Source organism: Balaenoptera borealis (assembly GCF_965194805.1).
Source record: "Balaenoptera borealis genome assembly, chromosome: 14".
Lineage (NCBI taxonomy): Eukaryota > Metazoa > Chordata > Mammalia > Artiodactyla > Balaenopteridae > Balaenoptera > Balaenoptera borealis.
This window is the reverse complement of record NC_138875.1, coordinates 54,114,028-54,133,099: the sequence shown is the minus strand read 5'-3', so window position 1 is coordinate 54,133,099 and position 19,072 is coordinate 54,114,028. Positions and strand designations below refer to the sequence as shown.

The window sequence follows — 19,072 nt, the reverse complement described above, 5'->3', positions numbered from 1 at the left end:
CGCGTCTGGAGCCTGTGCTCCGCAACAAGAGAGGCCGCGATAATGAGAGGCCCGCACACCGCGATGAAGAGTGGCCCCCACTTGCCACAACTAGAGAAAGCCCTCGCGCAGAAACGAAGACCCAACACAGCCATAAATAATAAATAAATAAATAAATAAAATTAAAAAAAAAAAAAGCAATTTAGAGAGTCACCATAGCCAGGTGTTGTCTGGGTCTCTCTGGCTACTGAAATCTCAAGATTGTCTTGGGCCCCCTTTGTAAGTTTTGAGGGATTAGCCAATCAATACTTATTAGATGCTCAGTACTTTCTAAGCAGGTCACACTGACTGTTCTGAACTGGTTCACCTGCCTTTCGGGGCCCTTAGAAGTTGACCCTTGTGTCTGAGCAACCTGCAGTCTGGAGTTTATCTCTGCTCCGCTTGGACACAGGGATGGGCAATTACAGGACACACGTGAAGTCCTGCCTACACCTCATTTCAGCTGTTTTGACTACCTGCTAATTCTCTGTTTTAGTGGAAAACGTCTTAGCTCTGTTGGAAAACAGATCAGCTCAAAGCAAAACGACCTATTATTATTTTAAGAAGCCTCACGTCATTTTTGAGCAACTACAACCCACACCTACAAACAGATGTGTTCTATCCTGAGAGGTGATTGGTTGGCCAAAGGAAGAAGCAGTACTTTGGTATTTTTCTCAGGAAGAGGAGAGCACAGTTCTGGGAAAGTCAATCATAAGAAATTGTGCAGTATCAGTGCAAACTCTGACCCTGAGAACCTTTCTTGTTAGTTTGCTGTTGTCCAAGTTTGGACCCATTTGAAGTCCTGGCTGGCATCTACATGCTCTTTTTCAACAACCCACATTTTGTTGAAAGTGGAACCAATGTTTAGGAAGACTGGTGGTTCATTCTCTAGTGGTAGATTTTTTCTGTATTCCATGTTCCCCCTTTAAGTGTAATTTCCGAGAAGAGAACTTTATTGCTAACTAGTACTAATTACTTTTAAAATATCCTGAAGCTTCCAAAAACTTTCTTTCTCTAATTGTTTCAGCTGTTTTCACAGATGCCATTTTGTCCTTAAGATTAGGCAACACTTCATGTGAATCTGGTTACTTTCATAATTATGACATCATTACGTTCAAGATTTAAGTGGGTTGTAAAATATTATAGCTAGTCAGTAACTAAGGACACCTAGAAGCAAGGTCATCTTAATTAAGAAGGAGAACAAAAGAGGCACAGGGTATTAACTGAGAAATAGAGAAGTCAGACAGATGGACTTCAAAATGTCAGGTTTATTGTTGGTAAGTTCGGGCTTGGACAGAGCATCTTACATGTGTGCCCATAATGGACTTGCTACTATGTCACCCCTGATTAGATCAGCCCACCCTGCCACTGGCATAGCCAGACAACCTCTGGGCTTCCCTTCAGGTAACTACTTGGCACAGAGCAGGCCAGGAAGCCTGTGCCACTTGTGCTGTTTCCTCTGTGGAGCCCAACTCCAGGATACAATGTCTGTGGTCCCTGGAGCTGTGTAACCCGGCAGCCCTGCACGCGTCCTGTGGATAAGCTGGGATTTGCTGTCTTGCACCAGTGAGGTCGGAAAGGGGAGGAAAGAGAGCGAAGCCTTAATGCTTTCGCCACAACTTGGATTCTCCCGTGTGTCAAATAACCCACTCCCACTTGGGAGGGAGTGTTACTCTGGCAGAAGTCCCTCCCCTTCCCACCAAAAAAAAAAAAAAAAAAAAAATCAAGGAGGGAATGCATAAGAGAAGTAAGTAAAAGATAAGAGCATAAAGATCCAAATAAATGATTTATGTAGATTATAATTAAACCATGGGTAATTATTAGTCAAATCCATTTTACCTGGCTTCGCTAATCAAGGTCATTTTAAGACTTGCACATCCTCCAAGCAGCAGGCAGTCGAAGCAATAAGATGTTTATTCAAGTTATTTTCCAGGGACTTGGAGTCAGCTGTGTCTAGTTGGAGATGAGCTGGATAGGACCAAGCTGAAGTGGTTAACACTGGTTAGGACCACCAACCCTCCAACCGGGCATGCGTGAGTGTCCAGTCAGTGATGTTTTGATGTCAGAGGGCCAAAAACTCCACCCTCAGACCATGTTAAGCACCTCCAGTTTTGAATGTGCAGAGGCCTTCATAGAGCGATGATGATTACCACACCTTTTCCCAAGCACTTCCCTCATGCTCCCCACGTTCCTTACCCCTCAGACCATCCTGCTTCTTTATTCTTTACCTCCCAAATACCCCAAGGCCTTTGCACCCCAAAGGGGGAGGATGGTCTGAGACTTGTTCTCCCATCTCCTCACTTGACTGCCTTGTGAATAAACCTTCTCTTTGCTGCAAAACTTGGCAACTCAAGTGTTTTGGCTTGCTGAGTGTCAGGCAAAATGAACCTGGTTCAGTAACAATAGTAATAATTTCCCTAGCTCTGTTTCCTTCTTTCCTCCCTCCCTCCCTCCTTTTCTTCCCTTCTTCTTTCTTTATCTTCATCTATTCAGCCATTCATTTAATAAAATTAAAGATATAATTCACATCAAAAAGCAAAATTTTGGGGCTTCCCTGGTGGCGCAGTGGTTGGGAGTCTGCCTGCCAATGCGGGGGACACGGGTTCGAGCCCTGGTCTGGGAGGATCCCACATGCCGCGGAGCAACTGGGCCCGTGAGCCACAACTGCTGAGCCTGAGCGTCTGGAGCCTCTGCTCCGCAACAAGAGAGGCCGCGATGGTGAGAGGCCCGCGCACCGCGATGAAGAGTGGCCCCCACTCGCCGCAACTGGAGAAGGCCCTCGCACGGAGGCGAGGACCCAACACAGCCAGGGATAAACATAATAAATAAATAAAAATTAAAAAAAAAAAAAAGCAAAATTTTGAAGTAGACTGTAAATACTCTTTTTGGGCAAATGTTGGCCACCTCTCTAACAGAGAGGACCAATGGTGAAGTATAAAGTTCACTGATTTAAGAATCAGGTTCTATCAAAATCCTTGCCTCGTGGTGGGCTCTGGATTTCTCTGTGTCCTCATCTAAAAATGAGAAATTATTGGAAGAAATAATCTCAACTCTTACTCCCAGCTCTAAATATCTGTGATTATTATTCATGTATTCTCATCAAGCTTCAACATAGTTTGAGTCAATCTGTAAAATAACACAGCCACCTTATGTCTTGTATAGAGTTACTGAACAGGTCAAATTAGTTAATACAAACGAAAATGATTTATTGAGCCATAGAGCACAATGTAATTGGAAGGTAGACCAACAACCTCTTTTAAAAAATTCAGACTAAACTAAAATGATTGTTTTAGGCTCATATAACATAGGCAGCAAAAGTAGGCATTGAATCCAGACTTCAAAATCTTTCATGAAAAAGATCAACCTTGAATATAATATGAAGAATTTATATCCCATTTAACCTCATCATGAAATCAGAATTTATCAGAACAGACCAGCACCACAAAAACTTAATTATTGATCAGGATGTATATAAATACCAAATGCATTCTAGAATTTCCATGACACCCAGCACGGTTCTTCTCTTGCGTCCAGGGAGTTCAGTCTTGGAACAGCTCATTTATCAGCAAATGTATGTTGGGCAGCCTTGTGTTCCACACACTGAGGTTCTACGGACGCTGGGGGGAGACAGAATAGATGGTCCCTGCTCTGTAGGAGCTCCTGTTACATTCCAGGGGGAGGAAAGTGGACACCACGCAAGTAAGTACCTAAGCAAGAACATATCAGAGCGTGAAAGCTGTTACAAAGAAAATAAAACAGGATAAGGGGATTGCCTGTGTTTTGGAAAGTGGGGGCCGCTTTAGGCTGGGTGGCCAAGGGAGGCCTCTCTGAGGAGGGGACGTCTATCTAACACGATCCCTGAGAGCAGGGCCCAGTGCAAAATGGAAAGGTGAGGCCCCTCGGTTCAAAAATGAAGAATTTCAAGACGCCAACAGCGGAGCATTAAACCAATACGGGGCCGTAGGGATCAGGGGGTGCAGGGCTCATGTGCAAGAAGCAAGCCCTGCCTGAAAGATGGAATAGCAAGTGCAAGGGTAGGAACAAACCCTGCACATTTGAGGAACTGAAAATAGGCACATGTGGCAGAGGGCAGCGAGAGGAAGGGGAAGTAGGGTGCTAAGAGGCAGAAAGTGCGGATCATGTAGTATGGCAGGGCCAGACATGAACAATTATTTTTAATAACAGGATCACTGTGTAGGATTTACAAAGGGCAATGATATGGTCTGACTGACTGGTTTTAACAGACCACTGTGGCCGCTGTGAAGGACCGATTATGGGACAGTCAGGTGGGAGGGGAACCATGGGGGAGGCAGTTTCCATCACCCGGACAGATGGCCACGCAAGGGTGGCTCCTTGGGCGGAGTGAGAAGTGGTCAGACTTGGGACTTATTTTGGAGGCAGGACTGGATTGTGAGCTGAGGGAAGGAGCAGAATCATGGGGGACTGCTGGGGTTGTGATGCGCTAAGGGTGTCCAGCAATGCCCTGTCCCGGATGAGAAAGCCTGGGGCGTGTAGCCCTCCCTCACTTCCCATGACTCCTGACCTGCAGCCTGGATTTCACTCTCTCTGCCAGTGGGAAGTTTTGTTGATAAACGCATCGCGGAGCTACTGATCACCAAATCCACGGCTTACTTTTTGTCCTCTTTCCTGTCCTCCACGTGGCATTTGGCACAGTTGACTAGCAACTATTTTTTTAAAGCAGCTGGTCTTTGGTATTACTGAGTCATTCTCTCTGGGTTCTCCTCTTACTCCTCAGACGGCTCCTTTTATTTGTAGCAGGATGGGGTTCGCCTTCCCCTTCATTCTTTTAATTCCACCTAGTCTCACTGGGTTCTCCATCTTCTAAATCTCCTTTATCTCATCCATCCCAACCCCTCCGCAGGAAGAGGGTCTTTTAGGATAATAACAAACCGCAATTATGCTGTGAGAGGCAATGTATACTGCTCCCCCCGCAAGGGTGTGATGACACAGGCAGGCGGGAATAGATCCCTGGGGTGAACCGAGCCAGGACCCCAGAGAAATGGAGAAGAGGCACATGTAAGGGAGACCAAGGGCACGTGACGTGGACGCAACACTGACCAGAAGTGATCTGAGAAGAGTGGTCGACACGTTACACGAACCTCTGGGTCCAGGCACATTTCTGACTAGTTGCAGGTAAGAGTGGTCTGAGCCTGTTTGCCCATCCATCCTGCTGTAGATCCCCATGGCTGCGTTCCGTATTCTTTCACAGTATTTGCAGAGTGCCGGCTGTGTGCCAGGCACTTTATTAGACATTAGACACCTGCTCGGTCTTTTTCCTGACCTTCTTCCTCTGTCCCAGCCTTAGATGTTTATATTCCCCAGGATTCTCTTCTTGGGGAAAATGCCAAGCCACCCTCTTTGGCTGATGTGACCTGGAGCCTCAGACACTCATAGCCAGCCTTCTACTGGCTGCCCCTCGGACTGCATGGCCCACAGGGATTTCAGACTCAACAGCTCCTAATCCAGCTTTTTCTCCGCAAGACTGCCTTACCATGGGATCCCTGTCACCAGATCCAGACATTTGGGTATTATCCCAGACTTCCCTCTCTTCTTCAATCCAGCGGCCAACCCAAGCAGACTGCCAGACGATGTGTTGTATCTGGGGTCATGGAATGTCAAGACCCATGTGAGTTAATGGTCCAAGAAGCTTTATTATTATTGATAAGCTAAAGCACATAGAAGTCAACAGACCGTCAGAGCAAACAAGCAAAATTATATATAACTGAAAATAAAGTTTTTCTTTAAATTCTGGCTACATTATTATGACCCTGGCAAATGTGTTTTAATTTGGTTCTTGATCTCCATGGCAACAGGATAGGTAAAATACCATACGTATTTGATGACAACTGTAGCCTATACCAATGACCTGTGGAGGAATAAATCATTCTATCAGTTGGATAGTACATTTCAGCCTCACCTTCTGATACATAACTGCCTAAGTAGTTGCAAGTCCAAATTAAATAATAAAATACGAACAGGAGCATATGAACAATAGAATATGTCACCTGGCTTGTTGAGTTTATCTGAGGAAACTGGACTTTTTTGTTTAAGGTCGTTTACTTTTTAATTTTTTTAATTTTTTAATTTTTTGGCTGCGTTGGGTCTTCGTTGCTGTGCGTGGGCTTTCTCTAGTTGCGGCGAGTGGGGGCTACTCTTTGTTGTGGTGCGCGGGCTTCTCGTTGCCGTGGCTTCTCTTGTTGGGGAGCACGGGCTCTAGGGCAAGTGGGCTTCAGTAGTTGTGGTGCGCGAGCTCAGTAGCTGTGGCTCGTGGGCTCTAGAGCGCAGGCTCAGTAGTTGTGGCGCACGGACTTGGTTGCTCCGCGGCATGTGGGATCTTCCCGGATCAGGGCTCGAACCCGTGTCCCCTGCATTGGCAGGCGGATTCTTAACCATTGCGCCACCAGGGACGTCCAAACTAGACTTTTTCTATATGGAAAAAAAGAATTCTTCTTGGGTACTGACTGCAAATTTTTAGAAGAATGCAACACACCTAAAATATTAAAATGGGCAAAGAAATTATACACCTATCTTGTAGATATATCAGGAGCCCTTACGAATGCTCTTTGGGTTATTGCCAGATTTTTATCCAAAAGGAGGGAACAGACTTGCCAGGATGAATTATCCTTATATGAGTACTGAAGGAAATTGTGATTCTGGAAGGCAAAAAAACTAGGGAACATTTTGGGTTATATGTAAATTCATTAAAAAGTAGAATAAAAAAAAAAAAAAAGTAAAAGAAACTATCCTGGAATTATCTAAAGTAGGTGATGTAAAATACCATGTGTGTTTTCCTGAAATGCGTCCTTCATCATTATTATTTTTGAACTTTCTATGGGTAGAATGTTCTTTCTTCAAATTAGAATTAATTTTAAAACTCTTTCAGGAGCACTGTTACAATCATGCATAATAATAATAGCACATTGCAGAATAGGAGCTCAAGCAACTAACAAAACAGAATTTGTAAAACATCAGAATTTTAAAAATGCCAGATCACAAACGACCATTTAAAATTTACTTAAATATTTAAAATGATTGTACTGAGAGCTGTTGTCTCTTGACAACATAAATATGTTGTCAAGTTTTACTTTAGAGTTTTAAATTCACAGTTTGCTTATCTTAAATTGTTTTATTTTAGAAGATACTATTTGATTATTAATAAAGTATATGTATACATATGTATAAGACACATACATATATGAAACAAAATAAACCCTTTTTGTAGTACTTGGTGGCTGCACGTGCTTTGGGACTCATTTTTTACTAACAATGTCAGGCTTCATCCCCTACAGCTGGTCACTGCATTCTATCCATTTTATCTCACTCATTCACTCAAAAAGTATCTAGGCTGTATACAATTCTTCAAAGCAGCTTTGTTCATAATAACCCCACACTGGAAACTACCCACATGTCCTTCGGTGGGTTCAGTGGGTTGAACAAACACTGGTACATCCATGGAATACTACTCAGCAAAAAAAAGGAGTGAAATATTGATACACACAACTTAGATGAGCCACAAGCAAATTATGCTGAGTGAAAAAAGCCTATCCCCAAAGGATCCATGATACATGATTCCATTTATGTAACATTCATGAAATACCATAATTATAGAGATGAAGAACAGATTAGTAGTTTTCAGGGGTTAGGGATGGCAGATGGATGTGGCTATCAAGAGGTAACATGATGGCTTGAGCGTGTTGATTATGGTGGCGGTGCTACACATACACACGAGTGTGTGTATAACTGATGAGATCTGAAAACACTGTGATTATATCAATAACAATTTCTTGGTTTTGATATTTTACTATAATTGTATAAGATGTGAACATTGCAGGAGGCTGGGTGAAGTGTACATGCGGTTTCCCTATACATTTCCTTGTAACCTCCTGGGAATCTATAATTATTTCAAAATTAAAAATTAAAAAAAAAAATCTCAGATTTGTCTGCACTGTCCTGGGCATTGTCCTCCTTTTTGATTTCCTTTACAATATTTGTCCCCTCTTTTACATCTCTACTGCTGCCCTGTTTTAGATCCCCTAAGAGCAGGCATTGTTGTTTTATGGTCTAATGAATCTCCAGTGCCTAGAACAGTGTTTGGCAGAGAGAGAGAGAGAGGCAGGCAGTGTGCGTGTGCAATGAACAGAATTGCTTAACATCCTTACATGTCCTGAACCCAGTCTATTTCTCCACACTATCTCCCTCTGCTGTCTTCCCTATACTTAGTGCTCCAGCTGCCCTAACCTGCTAACAGTTGCATGAATACATCCTGGTTAGTTTTCTCTCCATGCTAGACATTGCCCTTTCCAGGTCTTTCTCCTATTTATTATTTATCCTTCAGTGTTCAAATCAAGAAGCATTTACTCATTCCCATTCTCTGGGCATTCTTGAGCATGCCCTCCTGTATCACACCATTCTACTTGTGTATATACCTCTATTACTTCACTTACCTCCTTTAATTCAGTAGTTTATTTACCTATTGAATCAGTCAGGGTTTGTACAGGAAACAGAAGGCACACTCAGATGAAATCATGAAACTAACTTTATGAAGGGACTATTCACAGAAGCGGGCAGAGGTAAGGAAACTGATTATTGGCTAAGGGAGCCCTGCAAGTGCTGGGGGCTTGGAGGAGAGAATTGCAATCACAGAGCAATGGCCAGAGCTTCAAGCCAAAACAATGCCTCCCGTTGGCTGGACTCAACCAGAAGCCACAGAGCAAGACAGCCCCAGAGATGCAGCTCATAGAGATCAATCCTTGAGGCGTGGATCAAGGCAGAGAGAGGGAGAGAATGGATCTGGGGGAGACAGTGGCTAATAGAGACCAAGTGACACATGTTTCTCTCCCCATTAGATGGAAGGTTCCTGAGGGCAGGACCATTTCTCATTCGTTCTTGTAGTCCCAGCACCTAGCACAGGGCTTGACCCAGGATAATCATCCAATAAATCCTCATGGAAGTGAATTACGATGTTAGGGCATTTACTATATTTAACTTAATATTTATAGGAAAGTAGGCAGGAAGGCAGGCAAGCTGTTTACAATCTATCTTTGGCCCATTTTAATTTGCTTTCACATGGAACTGTTTTTATACGTTTCTTGATATCATATCTAACTTAGATGACGACAGCACAACCAAGACAGAATCCACTGGAAAGGTTAATTTTGGTCATCTTGCTTTGCTGAGTTCAGTCTAATAGCTCCAAAAGCAACATGAACCTCGAAATAGATGTATCCACGTGGGGCTATCAGCATAAGACACAGGGCGTGAGAACCACAAAATATTTCAATTAGGGATGCTTGTCTCCTAATTGTACAACATCATCTCCAGATCCTGGCCCCCAGCAGGCAATGAATAAAAGCTTGCTGACTGTCTAGAGTCAGGCAAGCCATGTAGATTTTTGAGGCATGAAAGAATCCAGATACTCTATCTAATGATATACATCAGGCCATTGGGTAGGGTGACCAACCATCCTGGTTTGCCTGGGACTGTCCTGGTTTTAGCACTGAAATCCTTCAGCCTGAGAAATCTTCTGTCTCAGGTCAGCTGGGACAGTTGGTCACCCTACAATTAGGGTTAATTAAAAAATATAGATTTAGGGGGCGGGGCCGCGGCGGGCGCCGGAAGCCGCCGAGCAACAAGGGGACGTCGCGCTGCCGCCGGACGGACCACCTGCCCCGCCTGCCCCGCGATGGCTGAGAGTGACTGGCACAAAAAGGGCCCTGGGCTTCCCTGGTGGCGCAGTGGTTGAGAATCTGCCTGCTAATGCAGGGGACACGGGTCCAAGCCCTGGTCTGGGAAGATCCCACATGCCGCGGAGCAACTGGGCCCGTGAGCCACAACTACTGAGCCTGTGTGTCTGGAGCCTGTGCTCCGCAACAAGAGAGGCCGCGATAGTGAGAGGCCTGCGCACCGCGATGAAGAGTGGCCCCCGCTTGCCACAACTAGAGAAAGCCCTCACACGAAACGAAGACCCAACACAGCCAAAAATAAATAAATAAATAAAGTAGCTATTAATTAAAAAAAAAAAGGGCCCCATGGCCGCCCAGGCCAAGTCCAAGTCCTCCTCTCTAGCAGCTCAGAGAGGAGGAGGAGATGTGGAGGCTTCCAAGAAATGGGCCGCCGGCCAGAACAAGCAGGATTGGATCACCAAGAACACAGCCGAGCTGGACCTGGAGACTGAGGAGCTGCACCACGACCGGGTGACCCTGGAGGTGGGCAGGGGGATCCAGCAGGGCCGGCAGAGCGAAGGGCTGACGCAGAAGGACCTGGCGACGAAAACCAACGAAAAGCCACAGGTCGTCGCTGACCGTGAGAGGGGCCGGGCCATTCCTAACAACCAGGTTCTGGGCGAAATCGAGAGAGCCATCGGCCTTAAGCTCCGGGGGAAAGCCACTGGGAAGCCGATCGAGAAGGGGCCGAGGGCGAAATGAACGCAAAGCTTCGAAATCAGCGCGTTCCGGCTGATCTCATCTGGCTGGTTCCCCTTGACCACCAGCGCCAGCGTGGGTCTCTTCACGCGGCCACGCGGAACACAGGGCGGCAGCCCTGCCCGAGAACCCCCTCTACCCGTACCTGCTGTCAGACTAACAAACAAAACCTTGCAAAGTGTTTGCTTCTCCTGATTATTTTCCTCGCTGTCCCCGTCCCTCACGTGGGGTGCGGAACGCTGCCTTCCTCTCCCCTGGGGTCTGCCCCGTCACCGGGGTGGCTCCAGGGAGCTCGGAGGGGGACCAACTCGCACAGGGTGGGCAGCTACCGTCTGGGAGAGGAGCTGCGTCTCCAGCCCGGCTCGCAGAGAAGCTAATAAACATTTGTTGCCCTTCCAAAAAAAAAAAAAAAATCTATATATCTATATAGATATATAGATATATAGATATAGATTCCTCACAATATAGCTTCATTGAGGCATTATTCAGAGGTGATAAAGCTATTCTAGCTCTTTGAGAGTTATCTTGAGTTTTGTAAAACTTAGAATCTTCTTTGACTGGGATCTGGTAACTTTGCTGATGAATCAATTAAGAAGTCCTAAGAAAAACCCTCCACTGACAGTATTTTCTTAACCCCAAACCTTACATACTTAATCTAATTGGTTCCTCAGGTGTAAAATCAAAATGTACTCTAGCATATTTACAGAAATAACAAGCCTCTCTTTCCACTAATTTCCTCAGGTTTCTGGATATATTTCCAACACCTTGCCAGCCTTGTCTGTAAACTGCAAGTCTCTTGTTCTGATATTCTACGGGAGGAATACGCGTTCACAGCTATCGTACCAGCGGCCATTTCTAACTTTTGTATTTATATGCCAAGTGAGAAAGCGGTTGAGAACTAGTTAAGGCTTTTTGCAGCAAGTCTTTATCCTCAAACTTTTGGCTGAACTGTGGAAACTCAGTATTGCAATAAAACTGCCTGGTTCTGGAACCAGATAAACTCCTTTTATTAGTGAGAAACATCATATAGATACTGATTTATGTGTCCTATATGGAAGTACAGGAAAGATTTAGCCTGTGTATAGTATTTATAATTTATGAGAGATTTTTAGAAAAAAAATTGGCAAATGGATTGCCTTGAATCTTGGTGGGAAAGGCTAAAGCTACTGAAGTAAATTAAAAACAAAAATCCAACTGCTGTATATACAGTAACAGCAAGTGACAGTTTGCAAATAAGAGGAATAGTTACCCCTATTCCAGTCACCAAAATTAAGATTTGCCTATGTGATGCGACACTAAGGGAAATAATTTAATTAATACTTTAATTAAATTATTTATTAAATTAAAGTTAATTTAAATCGGCAGTCCCCAACCTTTTTGGCACCAGGGACCGGCTTCGTGGAAGACAATTCTTCCACGGACCGGGGTGTGGGGAGGATAGTCCAGGCGGTAATGCAAGCGATGGGGAGCAGCAGGTGAAGCTTCGCTCACTTGCCCGCCACTCACCTCCTGTTGTGCGGCCCAGTTCCCAGCAGGCCGCGGACCGGTACCAGTCTGCAGCCCGGGGGTTGGGGACCCCTGATTTAAATCATTATTAATTTTTTTTAAAATTTATTTTATTTATTTATTTTTGGCTGCGTTGGGTTTTCATTGCTGCGCGTAGGCTTTCTCTAGTTGCAGAGAGCAGGGGCTACTCTTCGTTGCGGTGCGTGGGCTTCTCACTGCAGTGGCTTCTCTTGTTGCAGAGCACGGACTCTAGGCACGTGGGCTTCAGTAGTTGTGGGTCGCGGGCTCTAGAGCGCAGGCTCAGTAGCTGTGGTGCACGAGCTTAGTTGCTCCACGGCATGTGGGATCTTCCCGGACCAGGGCTCGAACCCGTGTCCCCTGCATTGGCAGGCAGATTCTTAACCACTGCGCCACCAAGGAAGTCTCTATTAATTTTTATAATTGCGACAATATGACAATTCCATGATAGTGACAAAAATGTCATTAACATTTTTGGTGCTAAAAATAAATCCTTTAAATAGTTTTGGGGGGTATACTTTAAATGAAGGAATTGTGTGATATGTGAGTTATATCCTTTTTTCTTCCAGTTTTATTGAGATATAATTGACATACAGCACTGTGTAGTTTAAAGTACAGCATAATGATTTGACTTACATCCATCACTACCACAAGAAGTAATGATTACCACGAGAAGTTTAGTGGAAATCTATCAACTCATATAGACACGAAATTAAAGAAATAGAAAAAATTTTTTTCCTTGTGATGAAAACTCTTAGGATTTACTCTCTTAATAACTTTCATATATAACATGCCGCAGTGTTAGTTATATTTCTCATGTTGTACATCACATCCCTAGTACTTATTTATCTTGTAACTGGAAGTCTGTACCTTTTGACCACCTTCATCCAATTCAGCCTCTGGTAACCACAAATCTGATCTCTTTTTCTATGAGTTTGTTTTTTTTTTTTTTTTAAGTATTGATATAATTGACCTGCAACACTATGTTATTTCCTAGTGTACAACATAGTGATTTGATATTTCTGTACATTACAAAATGATCACATCATTTAGATAATTTGAAAAATCAACTATTTCTAAAGCTTTAAAAAAATTTACTTAAGCATCTGAAGTCACCATCACCTGAGAAAACTACAAATAATGAGAGTTACCCTAATTGAACATCTTACACTGTGTCAGGCACCGTTAGACATTTTACATAGAATCTCATTTAATCCTTTCAACCCTGTTATATGAGTATTACCAACTCCACCTCACAACGTAATAAAAACGAGGATCAGAGAAGTTAAGTAATTTGCCCAATGTCACAAAACTGTTAAGGTAGAGAACTAAAATTCTATCTAAACCAGATCTTTTTGTTCTCTCCACTATATCACACAATTCCCTTAAAAACAAAACCAAAATCACTTAAAAGTGTGTAAAAATACTATTCCAGTGACTATATTATTTTGCTTCTCTCTATATAATTTTCATTGTATGTTGCTAATTAAGAGTGAAGTTAAATAAGAAACCTTATATAGCATTATAAGATCTATACTGATGCTTTTTGTGTATTGTAGAAGTATTCGTACCTTGAATGCTTGCTGAATGGTACTGGCTAATTCTACTCATTTACTAATTTGCTCATATATTTCCATTTCTGAAAATGTTGCCGAAAGCTGTTAAAAGGGAACAATGGGCATATTTTTAAAGTTTAGTAAATCAAAACAACATGGGCACATGCTAAAGATTAATTTGGGATCATTTACATATATGGCATTCTAAAACAAAAAAAGAGGAGGTACTTTTTTTTTGAGTGCAGAAAAAGGAATGCAACCTATTTCTTGCAAGGGCATAGGAGCAGGTCTCACATTCTCACACATGGCTTTGTTTTCAAATTCTTGAAAGTGCAGAAATTCTTTTAATTTAAAGGTGAGCCCATGGAAAATCTGGAACAGCTGTAGAAAACCGTAGAGGAACGCAATGCCACAGCCACTTTTCCAGTTTGTGACACCACCCCAGGGAGATCTGACCCTCTGCTCAGCACTGTTCTAAATTATCAAAGAGGCACCCCTGTCCCCATTGCTACAAACGAGATGCTTCCATGGAATTGATAGTCTCATTAACTGCTCCTGCCTAAAGGTTGTAAAGTGCAGAGAGGAACTCAGATAACCCTTTAGACACGAGATAGACTCCAGGCTGTCCAAGAAAGAAGGCTCAGAGCGGGTCTAAGCTCAGCCTACTAGATAGTAAGTCTTGGGAAACAGTCATATCTCAATCCACTCTCCCAGGGACCTGGCAGAACATCACCACAACTTTCTGCAAGGTCATGCAAAGTTTAAGTGATTTTTACTATCCCACATTCCAACGTGTCCTTCTCTGTCGATTCATTTCCCATGGTGGTTCATCATTCTTTATTTTATTTATTTATTTTTAAAATTCTTAATTAATTAATTTTTGCCTGTGTTGGGTCTTCGTCTCTGTGCGAGGGCTTTCTCCAGTTGCGGCGAGCGGGGGCCACTCCTCATCGCGGTGTGCGGGCCTCTCACTGTCGCGGCCTCTCTTGCGGAGCACAAGCTCCAGACGCGCAGGCTCAGTAGGTGTGGCTCACGGGCCCAGTTGCTCCGCGGCATGTGGGATCTTCCCAGACCAGGGCTCGAACCCGTGTCCCCTGCATTGCCAGGCAGACTCCCAACCACTGCTCCACCAGGGAAGCCCCCATCATTCTTTGTTTATGGCACCTTTATTAGTTAACAACATCTCATCTCTCCTAGTAATTGTGCTGGTGCATATTTTTGGAAGCTTCCGTGGTCACTGTCAGGGACTGAGGGATTTTCATCAATGTTGAAGGGAGAGTTTGAAAATCCTGTTCTCAAATGAGACAGGTAAAAAATGGTCTTATTAGGATTCCTGTTTTCAATGTCCAGAGAAAAGTCCCAGGGAGAGAAACACAGATAACAGAGCCTTGCATTGTCCACTGGTGAGATTTGTACATTGAAAGTAGGCTAAGCTAGAGTAATCGGCTTAATCTAGCCATAAATAGTGTATGCAGCTCTTCATTTCATTAACATCATTAACCAGGGCCCATCAGGAGCGTGGATTGAAATCACTGGGCCCTTTCACGGTTTCCTCTGATGCTGAATTTAGCCACCTGCGCGGAGAGCGCCATGAACTGCCTGACACTGATACACGAGTGTCAGAGTGATTCTTTCGCTACCTGTTGGTTTTTTTGTTTTTTTTTTTTTGCCAATAGTTTTGTAGGGATGGGTTGTCTCCTAGCATCTACCTCCTCCTCCTGGCTGTTTTGATAAAGAGAAGAAACGTCCGGGAATAGCCCAGGAGGTGGCCTGAGTTTTGCTGGCGGCCTCTGAAGTAGCCACCACTGTTTGCATGTTCCCCAGGAAGAAGAACACGGGGTGGCTTTGTTCTGCCCACACTGGAGAGGCCCCACATCCACGGGGTTTGCGTGACCAGACAGTGGCTTTTTCTGGCTTTCGGTAAGGAGAGAAATTTCTTCCTCCTAAAGGACGTCATGCCTCACCCGTCACTCATATGCGGGCATGTGCTGCCCCCTGAAGACGTCTATGCCACTAGCTGGAAATCAGACCTGTTAGCCCAGAGAGTTAGTTTCCCCTCCACCCCCAGCCCCACCCGCGACCCCCCAACCCCTCCCAACCCCCGGTGTGGGGGGGTACCTAAGAGGCTCCCTGGCCTGTGGAGAACCAGCCATCTGGGTCTGCAGCGAGCAGTGGCCATCTGGCTCCAGCTAAAATGTTGTCAGGAAGGAATATGGGCCTACTGTGGAAAGAACATCCCGTTTTCCCAAAGAACCTAGGAATATAGAATCTTGCATGAAATCCCTGACTTTTCAAACTTGGCAAGCTAACTCGGTTAAAAAAGAAAAACAAAAAAACCCACTCTGATGGCAGGCCCATGAGTAATATATACAATGCTTTGTGCAAATTAGGAAAAAACACGCCTCTGGGCAGATAAAGCAGGGGAAAAAAAAAAAAAGCAGTCAGTGCATGTGTGCCAAGTAAAAGGTACTTCTGGGCAGTTGTTCCCTGTGCCAGGCGCTGGGTTTAACGAGAGCGTCCTGGCCGGGGTTCAGCCTCTACTTGCCCGCTGGCTGCGCGCTGCGCGAGGTACATCGTGCATAGCTGCAGGCGGGTGTCCTTCGGCCGCCAAGTCAGTCTCTACACGCCAGATTCTGCCCCTGGGCCTTCGCGGGGGGTGGGATGGGGTGGGGGGGCAGATTCACAAACTCTGGGTGATGGAGGAGGGAGCAAGAGAGCCAGGAAACCAACAGAAATTGCAGGCCTATCCTTGCTAAGGAGCCATAAAATTTTAAAATAGTTTTTCTACACTGTGTCCCAAACTTGCTCTCAGTGGTCCTGGGGGGTGAACGGTGAATCAGTTGGCGAGTTTATTTTAGACAGCATTTTTCTGAGGTTATTGCACTCTGTATGTGAGGAGGATGTCTTTCTGAGTACACTTCATCTATGATTATTTTTAACATGTTTCCTCTATTGGTCTAGTATGGATCAGATCCCTTTATAGAAATTATTTCTAACTCTGACAACATCCTGAAAAGATGTTGTTTTACAGATAAAGATACCAAGGCTCAGAGAAGTAATTTTTCTGCCAAAACCAGCTAGGAACTGGCTCTGTTCTGGGCTTCAGACTTCGGTCTGTCACTAGGAAGCTATTGCTGCCCTAAGATGATATGATAGCTCTGTTACTTCTAACTGAGATTCCAAAGGCTTTAGCTTTTCTCCCTAATGGCACCTAATCAAGATCTGTGTTATTCAAGTACATGATGCATGGAAATCTCCTATTTGGTGTCTTCTCCCTCCTCCTTTTTATTTCTTGATAAATGCAAGAACAGGGACTTCCTTGGAGATCCAGTGATTAAGACTCTGTGATTCCAATGCCGGGGGTGCGGGTTCGATCCCTGGTCGGGGAACTAGGATCCCACATGCTACATGGCCAAAAAAAAAAAGCAAGAACAGTTCTTTTACCAAGCAAAGGGTACATCTGTGTAGTGTATAATTTTGAAAATAACAACATCACCAGATGGACATATCCCAGTGAGTGTTGTTCTTTCAAAACACTGGGTTGCTATGGTGATTAGAGACTTATTCCAGCCATACTGTCATCAGTCACCACCTTTCTTCTCTTTTGGAAGAAACTTCAAAGCCAGTTTACAAACCATTCAGAGAAATCAGGCTCATCATTTCAGTGGCATTGATGGTTTTAAATGTCAAATGATAACATCCAGCTTTTCCAGCCACTCTGTCCATCAGATTTGACTACAAATCACTTGAGGCTATTTCCAAAGCTTAGGTCCAGTCTCAGTGGAGTTAGATTTGCCTCTTGAGAATGTTCCGGAGAATATGCTGGAGGTGTTTAGATTGTCTCCAAAAGAGAACTTCCAAAAATATCCTGAGCCCAGCAGTACCATTGGTTAAACGTGACTTTTGAAGGGGACACATGCATTGGGGAGTGGACAGGTCCTGACAAGCTGATTAAACTAAAGAGTTAAGGTGGTGGGCAATGTATACATTTCAAGTCTAGACTTAGGAGTCAGACAGACAGGATTCAAATCTTCCTTTTACCACTTACTAGCTGTGTAACCTTGCACAGATTACTTAATCTCTTCATGTCTCAGTTAATGCTTTTGTAAAGTGGAGGTAATTATTGAATATGTAGAAGCTCCTACAACAGTGGGTGGTACAGAGTAAGTGCTATTTAAGTGTTGGCTATTGTTAAAATCACACATAGCACTTTATAGCATCACCTCGAATTATAAATGTGTCAGGCAAGATCCATAACAGGGCAGACATTTTCTATAAGTGTCATCACCAAACTGTAGTAATAAAATGTTCTTATGTAGGATAAATAATTTTGTTTGGTTGTTAAAATCAAAGTGGAATTTACCACGTCTAAAGGTTCTCTATCTAAATACATTGCATTTCACATATAATCTGTAAAAAACTCGAAGCACTATGCTGTACACCTGAAACTAACACAATATTGTAAATCAACTATATTTCAATAAAAATAAATAAATAAATAAATACACTCCATTTCATTTTACATCCAGGAATCCCAAATGAAAATAGAGATGGCTGGTAAGGTATCACAACATCAATAGCTTGAAATACCTGTGGCATACTGGCAAAATATTCATCTAACCCATACCTCTGCACCTTTATGACAGGAACATAATCTTTATGCAGTGCAGTCCATCTTTGTGCAGCTTTGGTTGCTGAAAATTCTTCCTGATACGAAATTGAAATCTCTTTCCCTTATCATTCCTTCTCTCTGAAACCCCTTGGAGCCCTGTGGAACAAGTCCTATTTCTTTGGAGGTCATATTCCTCGAGAGAATTTTCTTTTCAGGAGAAACAGCCTTAGTTATTGTAAGCCATTTCTCTTAGGATGTGGTTTTGTATCCCCTTACCCTATTTATCTCACTGCTGTCAACAGGCCTTGATTTCTTCAGTTCCTTTTAAGATGTAAAACCCACAAGTGAGCACAGTCCTCCAGACCATAGAAATGGGTCTCCCTCCTCACTTGGTGAATTGTGCTTTTATGAATGTAGCCTGGGAACACATTCATTTTTATTTTAGTTTAGTCCTTACTTTGACAGCATACTGCACACTAAAGTGCCAAAAGAAAAGAACTGATTACCCAGAATCCTGTATCCAGTGAAGGTGTCCTTCAAGATGAAGGGGGAAATGAAGTTATTCTCAGAGGAACAGAAAAAAACAAAGAGAATTTGTCACTAGCAGATCTACACTAAAAGAATGGGCCTAAATAAACTGATTAAAAGACAGATATTGATAGAGTGGATTAAAACTACATACAGTCTACAAGAAATTCAATTCAAATATAATGGTATAGGCAAGTTGAAAGTAAAAGGATGTAAAATGACATATCTTGCAAACATTAATCAAAGGAAGCAGAAGTGATATATTTATATCATATAACATAGGCTTCAGAGCGCATAAAATTATCAGGGACTGAGACAAATGTTATATAATAGTAAAAGGGTCAATCCCATGAGAAGTCACAGCAATCCTACATGCCTGTGCACCAAACAAC

The 19,072-nt window shown here is 43.5% G+C and overlaps 1 long non-coding RNA gene and 1 pseudogene across 2 annotated transcripts in view; one reads left to right on the top strand and one right to left on the bottom strand.

The window, feature by feature from the left end:
- The window catches only part of LOC309610599, a 504,212-nt gene extending 488,651 nt beyond the window's left edge, over positions 1 to 15,561 (bottom strand). The window contains exon 1 of the long non-coding RNA XR_014234072.1: positions 12,381 to 15,561. This is a non-coding gene — a long non-coding RNA (uncharacterized lncRNA). The remainder of the gene's footprint in view (positions 1 to 12,380) is intronic.
- On the top strand, positions 9,754 to 10,760 carry LOC309610651 (endothelial differentiation-related factor 1 pseudogene; annotated as a pseudogene). The gene has a single exon. The product of its transcript is annotated as an endothelial differentiation-related factor 1 pseudogene (transcript).
- Positions 15,562 to 19,072: the final 3,511 nt, after the last annotated feature.